This window comes from Ovis aries, chromosome 2, assembly GCF_016772045.2.
Source record: "Ovis aries strain OAR_USU_Benz2616 breed Rambouillet chromosome 2, ARS-UI_Ramb_v3.0, whole genome shotgun sequence".
Lineage (NCBI taxonomy): Eukaryota > Metazoa > Chordata > Mammalia > Artiodactyla > Bovidae > Ovis > Ovis aries.
Window position 1 is genome coordinate 76,802,274 of NC_056055.1, and position 16,849 is coordinate 76,819,122.

Here is a 16,849-nt window from a genome sequence, read left to right on the forward strand (position 1 = left end):
CAGTTACTGATAGAGACAGTCTGTATAATCACAATAAAAAGCCAAGACTTGAAAAATGAGACGCTGCAAGAGGTCAGTGTCCCCAGGCTCCAATGGATTAATTGGCTCAGAGTGCTTGGAGCCCCTGCACTTTCCCATTTTGTTATGGGGGCTGAGGATGCGTGAAGAAGAAACACTTCCATCCTTGCCAGGAACCCTCTTTGCTAAGGAAATTTAAAATAATAATAATAACAAATCTGCTAGAAATAGAAACAAGCTTTATTTTTTTTTAATGGACAAATTTTCTGGGGAGAGTGGTAGCAGACTCAGTCCATGGTTCTGAACCAACACCAGAATACCCTCGGCACTTCGTGTGTGCAGTTCCCTGCCTCTTCATAGCTTTCTCAAAGCTACAAGCATCACCTAATACATAGTCGATTGTATTCTTAATCAACTGTCTTTAAAAACGCTCATCCCTCAGAAACCTGTTTTTGTTCATTTTGATTATAAAAACTGGAGGTACACGGGGACAGTCTCAGAACTGATTAAGACTCCAACAACAACAAAAACCTACACCTAGCTGCTGCTACATACTTTCCAATGCATACTGAAAACAAAACAATTCCTCGATATAACTGTAGTTATAGTCGACATTTTGCAATTCAAAAACAATATAAAAAGGCTATCTGAAAAAGACAAATGCAGCAACTAACATTATCAGAGACTCTTAGACTGCAAGGAGATCAAACCAGTCAATCATAAGGAAATCAACCCTGAATATTCACTGGAAGGACTGATGCTGAAGCTGAAACTCCATTACTTCGGCCACCTGATGTGAAGAGTCCAGTGATCAGAAAAGACCCTGATGCTGGAAAAGATTGAAGGCAAGAGGAGAAGGAGGCGACAGAGGACGAAATGATTGGAGGGCATCACCGACTCAATGGATTTGAGTTTGAGCAAACTCCAGAGCTAGTGGACAGGGGAGCCTGGCGTGCTGCAGTCCTTGGGCTCGAAAAGAATCGGACACGACTTAGCCACTGAACAAAATTACCAGACATGCTGATGCTCTCCATGGGAAGTGATAGTGACTCAGGATGTGAAAGGAGAAGAGAACAATCTGGGAACAATCACCTCAGGTTCCATGACCAAGAGAGAAGCCAGTTAGGAGAAAGCAGGGCTCTGTTCCCAGAATTGTTACAAAGTCCTTCCGCTTTCATCCCTCCTCCTTCCCCTGGCTGCTCTAGGACAGCTCTCCAGAAACCTGAAGTGGAGCCTTTAACCCTTGCCTCAGTGGCAGGAAACGAGTGGAGAGATGCGAGGTAGCAGTTACAGTGCGGCTTAGTTCTGCCTCCAATGCCCTGCCTCTCACCCCCACGGGACTGTCAGGGGGGGTCTGGAGGTGCTCATCTGCCTCCACATTTCTTTCGATGACTTGTAACAGGCTGCAGTGATATGTGTCCGTCAGCACTAATTACATGCGACACTGGACTGGCCTGATCCCTGACGAAATTCCAGAGTGTGTAATAAAGCAGAAGGACAGTAGGAAATATGGGCAAGCAGGAACGATGACTAGAGAAGGCTCCGGAATGCTTCTGCCTCGCCAGGTTTTCCGTCAAGCTGCCCTCCTGATCAGCCGTGGCCACCCTAACAATACACACATTTGCTCTACTCTGCATATGAAGCTTTAAGATGTCAGATGTACAGGTCTGCTGACAACAGCCCGTCTACACCAGCTGCCCCATTCAAAGCATCCCCATTCGTTCTCATAGCATCCTGTTTGAATGCTAACTGTACGATCACCTACAGCCCTTCAGTGAAAAGTAGCTGCAGACAGACAAAAAATCACTTGGAAAACAACAGAAAAGACTCACTAAGAAGAAACCTGAGACGGGATGTGGCAGAACTGATAAAACTGAATTTGTTTCCATATGTGACTTCCATAGAAGCGTATTTCTCCACATTGGACAAATACAAAAATCAGAGGGTATGCATATATGTCATTAGACAAAAAGCACAGAATCGGCTATTAATTCACTTCCCTTGAGGATTATTTCTGAGACACAGTATCTTTCACTTACATCTGACAAGTAGATTATTTTCTTGTAAGATCAATGGGTATTCTCAGTATACAAATGCCTTATCTTTACTACATATGTAACCTTGAAAATATCACAACGTCTCAGAACCATCAGGCAGCTCAGTACTGTCCAAACCAACTTTGTGCAACAGAATTTTCTGTCTATACTATCCTATACAACAGCTCCTACCTACATGTAGCTATTGACCACTTGAAACACAGCTACTACAACTAAGTTTTTAATTATACTTAATTTTAATTAAGATGGAGATTTGTTTCCTGATGATTAAAAAACATATAGCATAAAGATCTGTCTCTTGTTCTTCCCTTGAGTGTTTTTTGACAAAAAGCAGTAGGTCTCTCATCAAAGCAGATGCTGTCTGATGCAAAACCTTCCTTCATCTGAGAACCAGCAACATGTCAGACAGAACCCCATTTCTTGCAGTATATGAGGGACAGCATTAACTACAAACAAATTCACTTGGGTTCTAGAGACCAAGCCAGAAGGGTTAGCTGGGACAGTGAAGTCTCCTCAACATAAAAGTTTAAACTAACATCCTTTCTAGCACCCTTGGAAGATTTCCCACTCACTCTCTGAGAAATGGCTATCTTTATGACCAAGAGGCTACTGTGGTCCATTTTACAGACAAAAATGGGTTTAGTTCTCATCGCAAGATATGAAAACATAATGTAATGTGTCACTCTGGTACCTAAAAAATCCAAAAGGAAAAAATAGAGTCCTATGTTTAAAATATTTAGAAAATCATTTATGTACCCTTTGGCTATCAGTGATACCACGTTCATGTAGGTTTGTGGGTGCCAGCTTTTATTCATTTGTTTATTTCATTATTTTTCTCAATTCTAGTTGCAAAGAATGTTACTACTATAAAATCCTACCATATCATGTGCATCTTTTCTTCCAAATGATGAAAACTACTGTGAAAAACAACACAAACAAAAATGGTAGCTGGCCTTTTAAAAACATTAATTTAAAAATACTATTCACCTCTATACTACTTTTACTTAGTACAGTTTTTTCCCATTACTACCAATAGTCACTACGTGGATAGTCTATTACACTCCTTAAGGAGCTCTATTATTTTTTAAATGCTCTGAAATAAAATATCCTTCAGAAGGAGGCTAAGAAGATGCATATTTTTAAAAAAGTTTCATAGAAACTAACCATCTATACAATAATCCATTGTCTGCTCTACCAAGGTGATTCATTAAGGATAATGAAGCATATGATTTAATAGCTGCCACAAATTCTTTCTCAAGTAAGATGGGTATAAATAATACAAAAAGATGATCCAATAATAGCCAAATCCTAACCTAAGAACTACTCTATATGCTGGATCACAGGAAATTAGATGAGCTCAATTAACTATGGAGCCACGTGAAGGGTGGTTAGGCAATCAAGGCTCTAACCACCTCCTCTTATCCTAGCAATTATTATTAGTATTGCTGAGTGAAACCTGTAAGCTTTCCTGTCATGGTAATCTGAGTAGCTTTTTTTCCCACATGGCAACATAGTGTTAGTCGTGTCTAACTCCTTGTGATCCCAAGGACTGTAACCTGCCAGGTTCCTCTGTCCAATTGCCATTCTCCACGCAAGAAGACTGAAGTGGGTAGCTATTCCTTTCAGACTCCAATTAGAAATGTACATTATGCTAGAATTAATTTTCCAAAATCTTAAGAATTCAGATCTCTGCCTATCTGTCAGTGCAAATTGTACCTGGCAGCATTTGGCTCATCCTTACATTCCCACAGTGCCTTGCATTTAGGAAAGATAAATGTACGATCCTTTAAAGAATAAACACAAAAATGGGAGAGCAGGTAAGTGTATAAAATGAGATTTCTAAGACCCTTACCGGACAAAATTGCATTTCATATCCCTGTGACACCTGGTTCTAACACTTATCACTCAAACTTTTGAGTTCTTCTGATGGCCAGTTGCCAAGAAGTCACTTCCTTTGGTGACAAAGCTCTCCTTAGGCCAGTTTCCTATAAAGCATGGGCGGAAAAAACCCCACAAAATGATATTCAATGTTTAAATACAAGTGCCCAAACATCAGCTCCTGTTTGCAAGTTGACATACTCCTCTCCCAGCTCTCTTTGTTTAATATTGAAGTCTTTGCAGGGCATTATGAAATCAGTGAGGCGAAATTTCTAACAGGAAATAGAAGCAGTCATACAAGCCAGCTGCTTGGCCTAAAAAGATTGTCTGGCTGTGCCTTACAGACATGGCACAGACATTCATTGATAAGCTGGCACAGCTAGTCCTGTCCCCATGCCACCCAGGGAACCCATCTAAAATAAGATTAGAGGTTGCAAATCCTAGTGTTCATATAATACTGGGCAGTGGAAAATTTCCATGGCTCAACATAAACAAGGGGCCTACGTGTGAGACATATGTCACCTTCTGAAAAATGTCTGCTTCACCGGGAGCATTCAGCACCAGCATATTTCCACACTGCAGTGCCTACCGCTCCTGCTTGTCCAAGCCGGGCTTGCCAGAACTGAGATCAATTTTATTAGATACCATTAGTCTCTGTTAGGGCGGTCATTTGAATAACAACAGATTGGCAAGTATAAAACTAAGGCACCTGTTGTACATTTGGCAGCCTCATTGAGGCCCCTTAAAAAGAAAACAAATACAAGCTACAATGATGCCAGGCAATGGCTTTTGGTTCAATAATGACCATGTGTCAGAATTAAGTGCATCTGGGAATTCCTACCACAGCCAGATGTAAAGGCAGATTTGTCTTGTCTAGTGGCATATGAGGAGATACACTCAGTATACACAGATTTAGCTTTGTCTTGGTTTGGTAGGGAGCTAGGTAAGTGGAAGTTAGCTCAAGTAAAATAAAATTAATTACTTAAGAGCAACTGACAATATAATCATAACTGGTAAAGTTAAACATTAAACATATGGGTTGTAAGATCTGGGCTATGAGCTAAATGACCTCTGCTTTTTCTAGGCACATGAATTTTTTCACAAATTACTCAGTAACAATATGACAATATTACCAGGACACTGAGTCAGGCGGCCATGGGTTAGGTGTTAGAAATGCAATGGGAGAAAGGATTTAGGCTTTGGCTTTGAGGAATTTGTAATGAATCAGGCCATTAACAAGCAATTACAATGCATTATGAAAAGATGCCATATGTAAAAGGCATTTGCTTCTCTAAGTGCTGAAAGAAAGGGTATCCAGGTTCGTCAGGATGAGAAGACTTCCTGGAAGAGTTTTCAGCTCAGCTAAGCCCTGAAGGAAGAGGGGAATCAGGCAAAGATGGAAGCAGAAAGGAGTTTCCAGGGAAGGGAGAAAGCATGCTCAGAATTATACACAGAACAGTCAAAGTAGCACATCAGGGAAATAGCAAATACTTTAGCATGGCTGGGCTGCAAGTGTGTTGGGGGTGAGGGAAAGGGAAACAGAAAAGACAATTAAGAGAATGGCAGAGTGGCAAGAGACAAGGAAGGGAGAAGGACATCAAGGGCCAAGTGACTTCTATTGAGTATTACAAGCTTTACATAGAGCAGAAGGGAGAGCCACTGGAGCATCTGAAGGAGAAGGGTGACATAATCAGATGTGAATTTCTTAATGAACATGCTGGCTACAGAGCACCAAAGCAACCACACTGAGACCCCCTGCAACAGAGAGGTTGCAGTCTAGGCAAAAGAGGATGAAGGCCTTGCCAACAGACGCCAGCTAACATATTAAAAGGTAGTGAATAATTTGGCTGAAAGAAAGTTAAGTTATTTTGGCATATTGGAGTAACAAGAGCTCATTTAGAGAAAACAAGTTTTAAATGATAAATTTAAAATCAAGATTTAAATAGCATATTTCCTAGTTTTTTTGATAAAAAGAGATCAGACTCAAGGTGAGTCTAGGCAAAAGTAAAACTCAGATTCGATTCAATTGCACTTAGCCAACCATTTCTTAAAGCAGTACCTGGGTATTTTTAACAATATTTATTGAACTTCCCACTCTTAATGTATAACTATTATCATCGAAAGACATTTATTATGAGCGTTATTATGGAAGAACCTTCACTACACAGTACTCAAACCTTCACTACACAGTCCACACAGCTCCCGGCTCCTAACAGGTTTTTGTTTATAGATTAACCCGCAGGAAAACATGACTAAATAGGACAGTGCATGCATGTGAGAGACCTGGGCATTTCAGAAACCTGGGCAAAGACGACTCTTAATTGTTGACATACTGTAAGAGCCATAAATGACCAAAGCATTTTTCATGTAACTTTATGTACTATGTCTGATTTAAAACTTCAGGGTGCCTTGTTGTCAGAGAAAAAAATAATTTTCCAAATCATCAAACAAATCCAACATCCTGTCTTGTATTATTATTTATAAGACCAGAATTAACCAGAGATAGGTTATCTGTTACCTGATCCCTCTCCCACCAAAAAAGCTAAATTTTTATAAAGATGGGTTAAATGAGAAAAATGTTATAAAATCATCCATTACTGAACATGAAATTAACAGGTGAGTTGCAAAAAGAATATTTTAGAAGACAGTATAACTGGCAAAATGTCCCAGATACAGTTGTGCAGGGTAAGCTGCCAGTAAACATAACACATACATATCAGTCACCTGGCATAATTCCATTTCTTTGACAGGAGGCTGTTCATCAGATATCTCTGCTCAATCTATAGTTCTCTTTGTAAAAATGCTTTTGATTCCCTACCTGTTGGGCAGCTATGAAAATGCACGCCTTTGTGATTTAAAAAAAAAAAAAAAACTGTTCTTGGTGGAAATATTTTATTTAACCACTTCTACTCCAGGACTATCCCAAGAGCTCAGGAAGTTGTGTGACTGGCCTGAAAGCAAATAATTTTAGAGCTGAAAGGCAACTGCAGAAAAAAAAAAAAAAAGTTAACCAGTCCAAACCAAACAGTTTAAGTTCAAAAAAAAATTCAGTCCCAAGCAGAGAAAGAAACACAGAGACTCTTCAGAAACAATAATGGGAAAACCTACATAATGTTTAAGATTCTTCCTGAATTTGGTTAAGAAAGCACAGTGTTATCGTGCATATGTGCCTGGTATATATGAAGTAGTTTTTTTTTTTTTTTTAAAATCCATATCATTCACAAGAATATATTGAGGATTTAAGAGTGGAGTGGATAATAGTTGGGATCATAACTTAAAATCTTGGCTTTAAGTTACATCTTTATTATATCTAGCTATGCAACCTTGGGCAAATACTTAACCCCTCAAGCTATCTCTTCAATGTGCCTGCTAAGTCACTTCAGTCATGTCCAGCTCTTTATAATCTCATAGACTATGTAGCCCGTCAGACTCCTCTGTCCATGGGATTTTCCAGGCAAGAATACTAGAGTGGGTTGCCCTTTCCTCCTCCAGGGGATCATCCTGGCTCAGGGATCAAACCCACCTCTCTTAGTCCTCCTGCATTGGCAGGCAGGTTCTTTACCACCAGCACCGCCTGGGAATCCCTTCTTGAACAACTGATGATAATAAAAGCATTTGACTTACTTAGCGTTGTTTTAGACATTGAACATGACAGTGAAAATAATGTGCTATGCTGAATGCCTGGAACATGTTAAGTGCTCAGTAAATTTTAGCAACCATCACAATTACAACTTTATATACCAATCACTATTATTGTACTTATAAATAAAGAAAATAAAAAGAAATTAGTTTTCCACCTATCTCAATGTCCTGAGTATCACCAAAGGTTTCAACTGAATAATTATTCTTCACATTCATGATTTCAATTAAATTCTACTCAAAATAAATTCAAAGCAAAGAACATGTAGCACTTGAGAATCAGAAAATGAGAGAATAATTAGGATTTCAACAGCTCCAAGTTAGGACAGCTGGCGAGAAGAGAAAGGGGACTCTAAGAACAGCACTGGTAGAACCAAAAAGGTGCCTGAGGGCAGGGGCTCTGACACTGCAGCAGGTCAGAGCTCTTGAGGTTCCACAGAGAACAGAGGCTGGACACACAAGCTGGGATTAGACTGCAAGGGGCTTTAACTGCTATGCTGGGAATTCAGCACTTGAGGATGCAGAGTTGAAAGCCTTGAGTTTCAAAAAGCAAAAGTTTTTAGGAAGAACTGAAAAGGAGAAAAGAGAAAATAAGGTACCAAGAGAAAAGTATGGATGAAAGATTATATTTTAGGTTTATAAAATACGGAATGTGGGACAAAGGAGAGCTTTCTACTTCTCAACTATCTTACAAGCAGATTTTAAAAAAATCAGATCTGGAACCCCAGAGAGAAGTTATAAATTTTATTTTCAGAGTCATCTATCAGAAATTATTGCTTCTATGAGAAGTAGATAGGAATAGCTCATGAGACAGTATAGACAGTGATCTGAAGAGGGCCAGGGATAAAACAGTGAGAGTTTAGAATGGAGAAGGGACACAGAGGCCAAAAGTATACAATGAAGGGAAAGCAATGTTGAAGAAAGTGAGGATCAGAAAAAGGACTCAGAGACACCCTCCATCCATGAGATATTTCCAATGGAAGATGCTCCCCAAAATGCATCCCTCTAGTAAAATATTATAACTCCTTTCTTTTTCCCCCAAGAAAAATGTGAAAATCATTAGTTAGCCATTAAGTGAATTTAGAATACTTAAGACATATCCAGTAGATTACTATTATTACCAATTAGCCTACTACTCCATTTAAATTAAGATATACAACAGAATTTATAAATAAGGATATAAAACCAAGTATCTAAAAATCACACACTGAATTATTGCAATCAGAAAAGTCAAAATGAGTAGCTATATTTTCTCTCTTAAAATCCTTTAACAGTTTGTTAATTAAGTTACTAGTATAAGCAGTTCAAATATGTGTTTGCAGGAAGGCTGGGGTCCACTTGTGCAGTAAGAAACCATGAGCTCATGCATGATATGTCTTTTCAGTTAGGGTGGAAGGAGACTGGAGGAAAAAAAAATATTTTAAACTTTGCGAACAAATGTTTTTTGGGCCTATAATGGAACATTGGATCAGCATTTGATGTGTCTAGTCTAATTTAAATTGTACTGGCGGATTTTAGGGACAGACAGAAGGCAGTAAATTCCTATCCTCCATCAATACATTTGACCTCAGAGCAAACCCCACAACTGGCTACAGGCACCCACCATCCATCATTGCTCTTGAAACCTGATCTTTCATGGAAGGACAGCTGCGCTGGGCAAAGAGCTAAGGCGCTTTCTAAGATGCACCACCATTTAAAAAAAAAAAAAAAGGCAATTCTGTCGGTTCGGTGTTTTAATTAAAGGCTTTTCTAAACACTTCTTCCTCGAGACTTAGCTCGACATCAAATATGAAGAATCTATTAAGATATTTTTCACTTTTAAGCAAAATTCTCTCTTTGTACGTTGTAGGTAAAATCATTTCTAGCTTTTCCTTTAAAAGCTTTCAGAGATAAACAGCGTACTATGGCAGACTGATGTGTACAGACTTCAGAAACGGTGCTGGACAGGAAAAGGTAATTCTAGAATCCGTAGTAATTACACCATGTACACAACAGAGTGTACACGACTCATACCCAAGTCTTCATTTTCAAATCAGGAAGCAACAATTTATAGTAGATAAAGATAGCAGGACACTATCATACAAAATCGAGTCATAGAATACAGCATGTCCGTTACATCACTCCTGCATCCAGGAATTTTTTTAATTTAAAATACAAAATAAGACAAATTCTTATCTAATTGTATCGTCATCACATCTATGGCTATTTTCTCCATGTTGTGATGGTGCAACAAGACCCTAAAATGTTATGTAATTTCTGCCAAGATTCCACAGAAAATAAGTGACAAAACTAAGGTATAAATTTAGTTTTTCTGGCATCAAATTTATGTTTTTTTTAACTGTAGTCAAAAAAAAAAAAAAGAAGCTGGTCCAGATTTTGCAACCTTTAGCATTATATTTATATACACTATATACCTACATGCTTAAACAAGATTAAATAACTTTTTCAATTATTAATAAAATCAGTATTAATATAAACCTTTTTGTTAATAAAAGGAATCCACTTACTGAAGCTTAAAAAAGAAGTCACTTGTTACTTGGGACCCGATGATTAAAGATGACCATTTCATAGATCTGAAAGCACACTTTCCCCTAGTCCTGAAGCAATACTGAGAAACACAATTTTCTAAATGCAATTCACAAATCTCAATTTAGTTAGCTACTGCTACATTAAAGAATATAGCTTGAGGACTGTGGAAAAAGACAATTAAGAATTTATAAATTCAATCAACCTCATGACACTGACAGTTACAATGGTTAAAGCCAGTAAACAGCAAAATGGTAAAGGTCACAAGGCTCCTGACATTGTTATCTGAATGTCAAAGTTAAGTCCTGCTGCTGGGCAGTGAATTCAAAGAACTAGGAGAAAACCCAGCCAGACAGCTGCTTTTGCTCTTACATTTCGTTATAAATGCTGAAGAAGCCAAAGGGGAGCCTGCCACCTAAGAGTGGCCATTTGCAAAGGAGAGCAGAACTTGCTTGCTGCAGGTAGGAACCACAAGGACTATTCAAGTGGTCTCGACACCGTCTGTGTATGGGTGCACCTGATCTGCTGCCTCACAGACAGAATCAGCCATCTTAGCTTTCTAAATTGGCATCTCTTTCATTTAATTTACTGATCCATGACATATATGGATTTGATTTAGGGGGCAGCAGAGGTCGAAAAGCCAAGAAAAAGTTCCGTTTTGCTCTTTGTTTCTTGTAATTTTTTAAAAGTTATAGAGTAACTGACAAGTATTGATATGACCCTATTAAAGATGTCAGCATCAAACAGAAAACAATGAACAGAAAGAAATCAAATGTATTAGTTTCAGAGGAAGGAGGCAGGACATAGCAGGCTATTTCAGTTATTCTTTCTTCCCAACAAGTTGACAGTATAACCAGACACAATATTTAAGTTACCTTAATGTCTGTCTTAAGAATATCTTATAAATGTTAAGAAACTGCAAACTGCTGATTACATAAGAGCAAACAGGTGATTTATTAAATGGAAAATGAGGGGCACAGGCCTGACATGTAATTTTGTGAGTTACGTCTTTCAAGAATTCTATTTCATTAACGTTTCAGTCTTGCCCTACTATCATGACTGTATTATTTAGGTTACATTAGGTCAGAGACCTCTATAATGCATGAGCATTTGCTCTTTAACCTCCCAAGACTTATGACGTAAAGAAAACAGTAAACTTTTACATCTGAGGCTACAATTTCATATAATGAACAATCAGTAGGCATAGACTACTTATTCTTTTAGCTATCTTTTTTAGGGGCTTGACTGTGGAGAGCTGGAAACACATTTTTATTTTTTAAATAGGGGTGGGAGAATTTGGACACTATAAATTGTCAAAATAAATGCAAGCCACACATGACATGTTAATAAGTGTTACCAGCTACTAATTAGAAGCAAATGAAATTATCCATACAGAAAACATATCCCCAAACAAACCTATCCTTTGGTGGAAATGTCACTGTGCCATGATATTATGGAAGCTTAAACAAGGGATGTTTGTTGCAATGAAATTTACTGATAATTCCCTCCTAAGTAATCTTCCTCCACATTTTCAGGTTTCTTCTGTTGATGCGTTATATAGGAATCCTCAATCTTGTAGCTCACGGAAAAAAAACAACTCTTCTCTTTGCAAATCATTGATAATGTAAAAATTCTTTAAATGCTGATTTTGCTTGCAGCTGCAAGTTGTCTTTATGCCATCACAAGTAAGTAGCTTTCTTTAAAGATTTTTCCAAGAAATCAAACAGTACAAAAACCTGAAAAATAACTCCATAAGGCAAAAACACACTGAGTAGGCCTTGCTTAAAATATAACTCATTTACTCAAACTAACCTTTTCAATCAAAAACTACTGGCCCTTTAAGAAAACAGGGGAAAAAAACAGTCTCTGAATATTCTGGAAAACTGAATAATTATATCTTTCTATTTAGCATTTCATATATTCATGTTTATAAAATGAATCCTAAAAGTGTACTTTGTGGCTTCTAAGTTGAATATATTACATTCAAGGTAAAGTTTATTTTCGTGAAGACCAGAAACTTTGGGAAAAGGGCACCCATGATCAAAGGTTAAAAGCATATTTAAAGATGTGAGCCTAAAAGTTTGATGCTCTCAGAATCATAAATTAGAGCATATGCATACTTCAACTCTCCGACTACCTACAAATACACACTGAAAGGGTATTTTTGAAGCCAAATCACCTTGAGAAATCCATCACTCCTGAAATGGCATTTTTAATACATGATTGTGTTAATGAATTCTTATTTATCCATAGAATCCTTTTAAAAACAGAAGTGTTCAATGACTTGATAAATCAAGTTTGGTCTGAAGGAAATTCAATATGCAAATACTTACAATGTGCTCTTTTACAAATAGTCACCCTTGTCAGTTTGAAAAACTGAAAATCAACAGAAGAACAGTGTAAGTATACTTGACCTTATTGCCTAATGTCTATCAAGATTGCCACAGCTGGTCGATTTCAAATTTGTGAAACTGACACTTAAAAATGTACGGTGCATCCCCGGTGCAGGTCCCTCAAGTGCTGACTAAACTGTAGTCACAGCCTCAGATTCTCCTTCCACACAACTTGCACAGCACTTACAAAGCCAGTTTAATCACACCATCAATCTATGACTACACATTCCTTAAAGTAATTCTGCTTCCTTTCTCTTTTAACCTTACATTATGCAAATAACACCCTTTTCAGTCCAATCAGGAAAACTTAACGTTCCTACTTGTTTATCCTTGACATACACGGAGAACTTGGATCACATATGAATTTGCAGAAATACCTCTCCAACGTTCACACACTCTGTGAAAAGTCATCCTTGCACCACCATAGTGTAATGCTCTAAACAATATTCTTGAAAAACCCTTCAATCAATGTCTATGACTAACATCAGAGCATGAGTTAATAGGTTAAAAAGACAAAACAAAAACACAGGGGACTGCCTACCTGATTCTTTTTAAATGCTTCTCTAGGAAGGGTTTGCTTATGCCATACCAGGCTATCTCCTGGATATAAGAACAGTTATACAGGCCCCTAGTGGTTTAGCAAATAGCAGCAGATGAGGGGATTCCAATTCTTAGTTCTGGACTTTGAGATATTCTGACTATAAATGAATGTCAATCTTAAAAGGAAAATCAAATCATTGTATTTAATACTTTAAGCAGTTTTGCTTTTCTGATTATCCACTGAAATACATACATACTAAATAGAGCACTGAATTTCATTACTTTAACAACTACAACTGCACTGATCTAAGAAGAATTTGTTACATAACCTCCACAATAAAATATTTAATTCATTCACCTCTTTGCATGTCATTACAAAAGTAATATATTACTCATACAATAAAATATATTCCAGAGACACTTTTCCTCTTTGAATCTTATTTCTATTATACTAGTATTACTGAGAGCTATAAGAACAGATTCTTTCTATGTAAAGTGCTATTTAAAATGAAATATAGATACAAACTGAATGCCACTTTTAAAATAACAGAAATCTAAAATAAATGTGCTTCCCAACAAATAAAACCAATGTTTTATAAACAAAGCCGGTGATAAAACTTACGTTAGAGTGCACCTATTTTAAAAAATCTACAATTAATAACACCACTTAATCCTCATCCCCTAGCTGCCTTTCCTTTAAAAAAGAAAATTCTAGGCAGGCATTTTTACAGCTTTTAGCAATTTTTAACTGGACACAGTCTGACAGCTGAATTCATAGAACTGACCAGCTTGTCAATTTCACACTTTGAAAGTACAATAATAGCTGATAGCATGAGGGTGAATATAAGAAATCTGTCACAGAATTGCTAGCTCCATTGAAAAGCAAAGTATAGTATATACTTATGGGAGGTGGGAGGTAGGAAAATTTTCCTTCTATTGTCCATTTTGGAGATCTGTTTCAAGAATTTGGACATTAAGCACTGAAATTGTATTCTCTCTTTGCTAAGCTAATAATGTAACATCCATCTGTGGCATACAACAAAATGTTTTCTAAATACCTATAATATCTATTAAGCTTTGTCCTGGATATCATCATAATAACAACATGAGAATCTTTAAGTTGGTATCACTTAAATATTCCTTTAACTCAGAATATTTCAAATCTTGGCGGTAGATCACCCTGGTTTTACTCAAGTTGAGTGGTGACTGTGAACACTTTGAAACAGAAATAGAATAGCCAAAATGGTTAGAAGTATCAGTGGTTGGACTAACTCCCCATATGTGTGCTACAGGATGGTTGGAAAGAACACACCAAAAGGAAAGGTCCACGTTTGAAGCTCTAGAAGTCCAGCAGCGAATCTATCTCAAGTCACAAGCAGTCACTAGTCTCTGACAGGCTCAAAATGTATGTGCTCTTCTCTAATTCACTGGTACTATGACTGTGGGCATGTAAAAAAAAAAGGGGGGGGGGACGGTGGAGAAAAAAAGTTTAAGAGAAAATTCCTGACTCCCTCAGGAATCTTCCTGGAGGTTTAAGGCATCCTACAAAGTGTAAGCTGTTCTGGAGATCACTGTTAGGAAACAGAGGAGACATCAGACAAGTGATGTACTGGAAAAGCTGGAAACAATACAAATGAATTGTGATCATCCAGGTTTTGGCTAATGGAACAATACTGGAGCACCCAATTAATGAAAGCCAAGCCCACAAGATTTTTTTTTTTTTTGAATCATAAGAAAAGTGACTTAATTTGTTAATGCTTCTAAAAGAAAATCAACCTCACATAAACGATTCAAGTTTTCTACATGCCAGTGAGAAAGCTACAATAAATAGGAAAGCAAAGAACGTTTGGTTTGTTCTTGGTTTTCTTTTCAAATTGTTTCCTACAACTTGGACTTTGCATTATAAATTCGGCGTTACCTTCCCCATGGAATGAGCGTGTAAGAAGGGCAGATCTCCACAGCAAAACTACGAGCTTTGATCTTGCCACGGAAAGGTCTCCAAAACAGACCCCCTCCTCTTTGGCAGCAGCGTAGACTTTCATTCCTGCTATTTCTCCTTCTCCCCAGTAGTTCAGAGGAAAGAAAGGAAAAGAAATCGCCCCCTCTCCGAACCAGCCCTCCTTAAAACAGTACTCACTGCCTCTTAAAAAAAAAAAAATTGCAGTGGCAGAATCTCTGGGTAGGGTCGTATTGCCCCGCCGCTCCACCATTTCCCCAATATTACGCCCACCCCAGGAGGAGAAAGCGGAGATGGCACAAACACACAGACTCAAACACCCTCATTCTCTAGAACTGCCACACTCCCAGGTCTGAGGTTTTAAGCGAGAAACGAACCGTGCAAGGGAGGACCTCTGCCCAAGGAGGTTCAGAAGAGCAAACTGTTCGCTCCAGTGCCGGGGCGCCGGGCTCGCAGACGCGGGAGAGTGTAGCTCCGGCCCCCGGAGCGCGGGCTGCGGGAGCCTGGCTCTGGCGAGCGCAGACCCGAGAGGACTCAGGGGGGCGGACCGGGTCAGCTCGGAGGACTCACCTGGTCATGTTGGCTCCGGGCAGCCGCCGCCACCGCCCCTCGCGCCGCCACCAGCACTTTCCTCCAGCGCCTTCGCCCCCCGCCACGGCCGCGCAGCCCGCGCCTGCCCCAGCCGCCGGAGTCCGGGCGGCCGATTCAATCCCGCGCAGCTGCGGCCCCCGCCGCGGGAGCACCCCCAGTGGCTGCCGCCGCCGCCGCCTCCGCCCGGTCCTCGCGCGGCCAGCCCAGTCCAGAGCGAGGAAGTGGAGGAGAGTCTGCGAGTGAGTCCAAAAACCCGAAATCCAGCATCCAGAGGAGCGCGTCCCCCCGCCCTCCCTCCACCCCTACCCCCTTCTTCTCCACCTCCTCCTCCGCCTCCTCCTCCTCCTCTTCGCGGGCCGTCCTCCCGGCCCTTCTGAGCCCGCGGCTTCCGCGGCGGTTTCTCCTCCTCCCGCTCCTCCTGCTCGCCCTGCGCTCGCTCTCCGGCCGCCGCCGCCGCTGTGTGTCTCCTCCTCCTCCCGCTCTCGACGCTCCGCCGCTCGCGGCTGGGGGGTCCGGGGCCGCGGAGCCTCTCCTCCGTCCGCCTCTCCTGTTTCCTCCTTCCCGGTGCTGCTTCTTTTAAAGAGGATTCTTTGGCCACAAATAGCAACTCGGCTGCCCCCCTCAACGCCTCCCTGTCCTTCTTTTCTTCCCCCCCAAAAAGTGAAGCGCACTCGAGAGGTAACCAGAAACTGAGGCCGGCGGGGGAGGGGGGTAGAGGGGAGGCGGGGGAGAGGCGGCGAGGCGACGCCTGGAGACCGGCCCGCGCGGAGTCAAGGGCCAGGAGAGGGGCCGGCCAGTCCAGCCCAGTCCTCGGACCTGGCTTGAACCTGGCGGCTACGGTTGAAGGCGAGGTGGTTTGGAGGGGAAATTAAATGAAAAAATCTCAGGAAAGTGATTGGAAAAGCTCCTCTCTTTGTTTCCTTGTCTGGGTGATTTCGAAAATCCTCGTAACGTGCCGGGGATCCCACGGAATCGCGGTGCCCCAGCGCTGAGGGATTGTGCGTGCGCGTTGCCAGCGCGAGAGTGTGAGTATGGGTGCGCCCGGGCGAGGGGAGGGCCAGGCCGGCTGCGCCCACTGGCGAATCCCTGAATCTGGACCACTGACCCACTGAAAGGGCCAGAGAGCTGGACCGCGAAGGAAGGAGGCAGGAGAGCTGGGAGAAGGAGGCGCGCAACACACACACAAACACACACACACTTGCAGAGGAGGGGGCTGGGTGACGTCACTTCCCAGCATCCATCCAGAAAAG

The 16,849-nt window shown here is 40.5% G+C and overlaps 1 protein-coding gene across 36 annotated transcripts in view; it reads right to left on the bottom strand.

Annotated features, from left to right (window-relative positions):
* The window catches only part of PTPRD (protein tyrosine phosphatase receptor type D), a 2,474,579-nt gene that overhangs the window by 550,426 nt on the left and 1,907,304 nt on the right, over positions 1-16,849 (bottom strand). For 7 of the 36 annotated variants that reach the window (XM_060410985.1, XM_060410975.1, XM_060410967.1 and 4 more), the window contains exon 1: positions 15,579-15,688. The exons of the other annotated variants lie outside the window; for them this stretch is intronic. The gene's annotated coding sequence lies outside the window, so the exon portion shown is untranslated. Of the gene's footprint in view, positions 1-15,578; positions 15,689-16,849 lie in introns of those variants that run through there. 36 annotated transcript variants of the gene reach the window in all.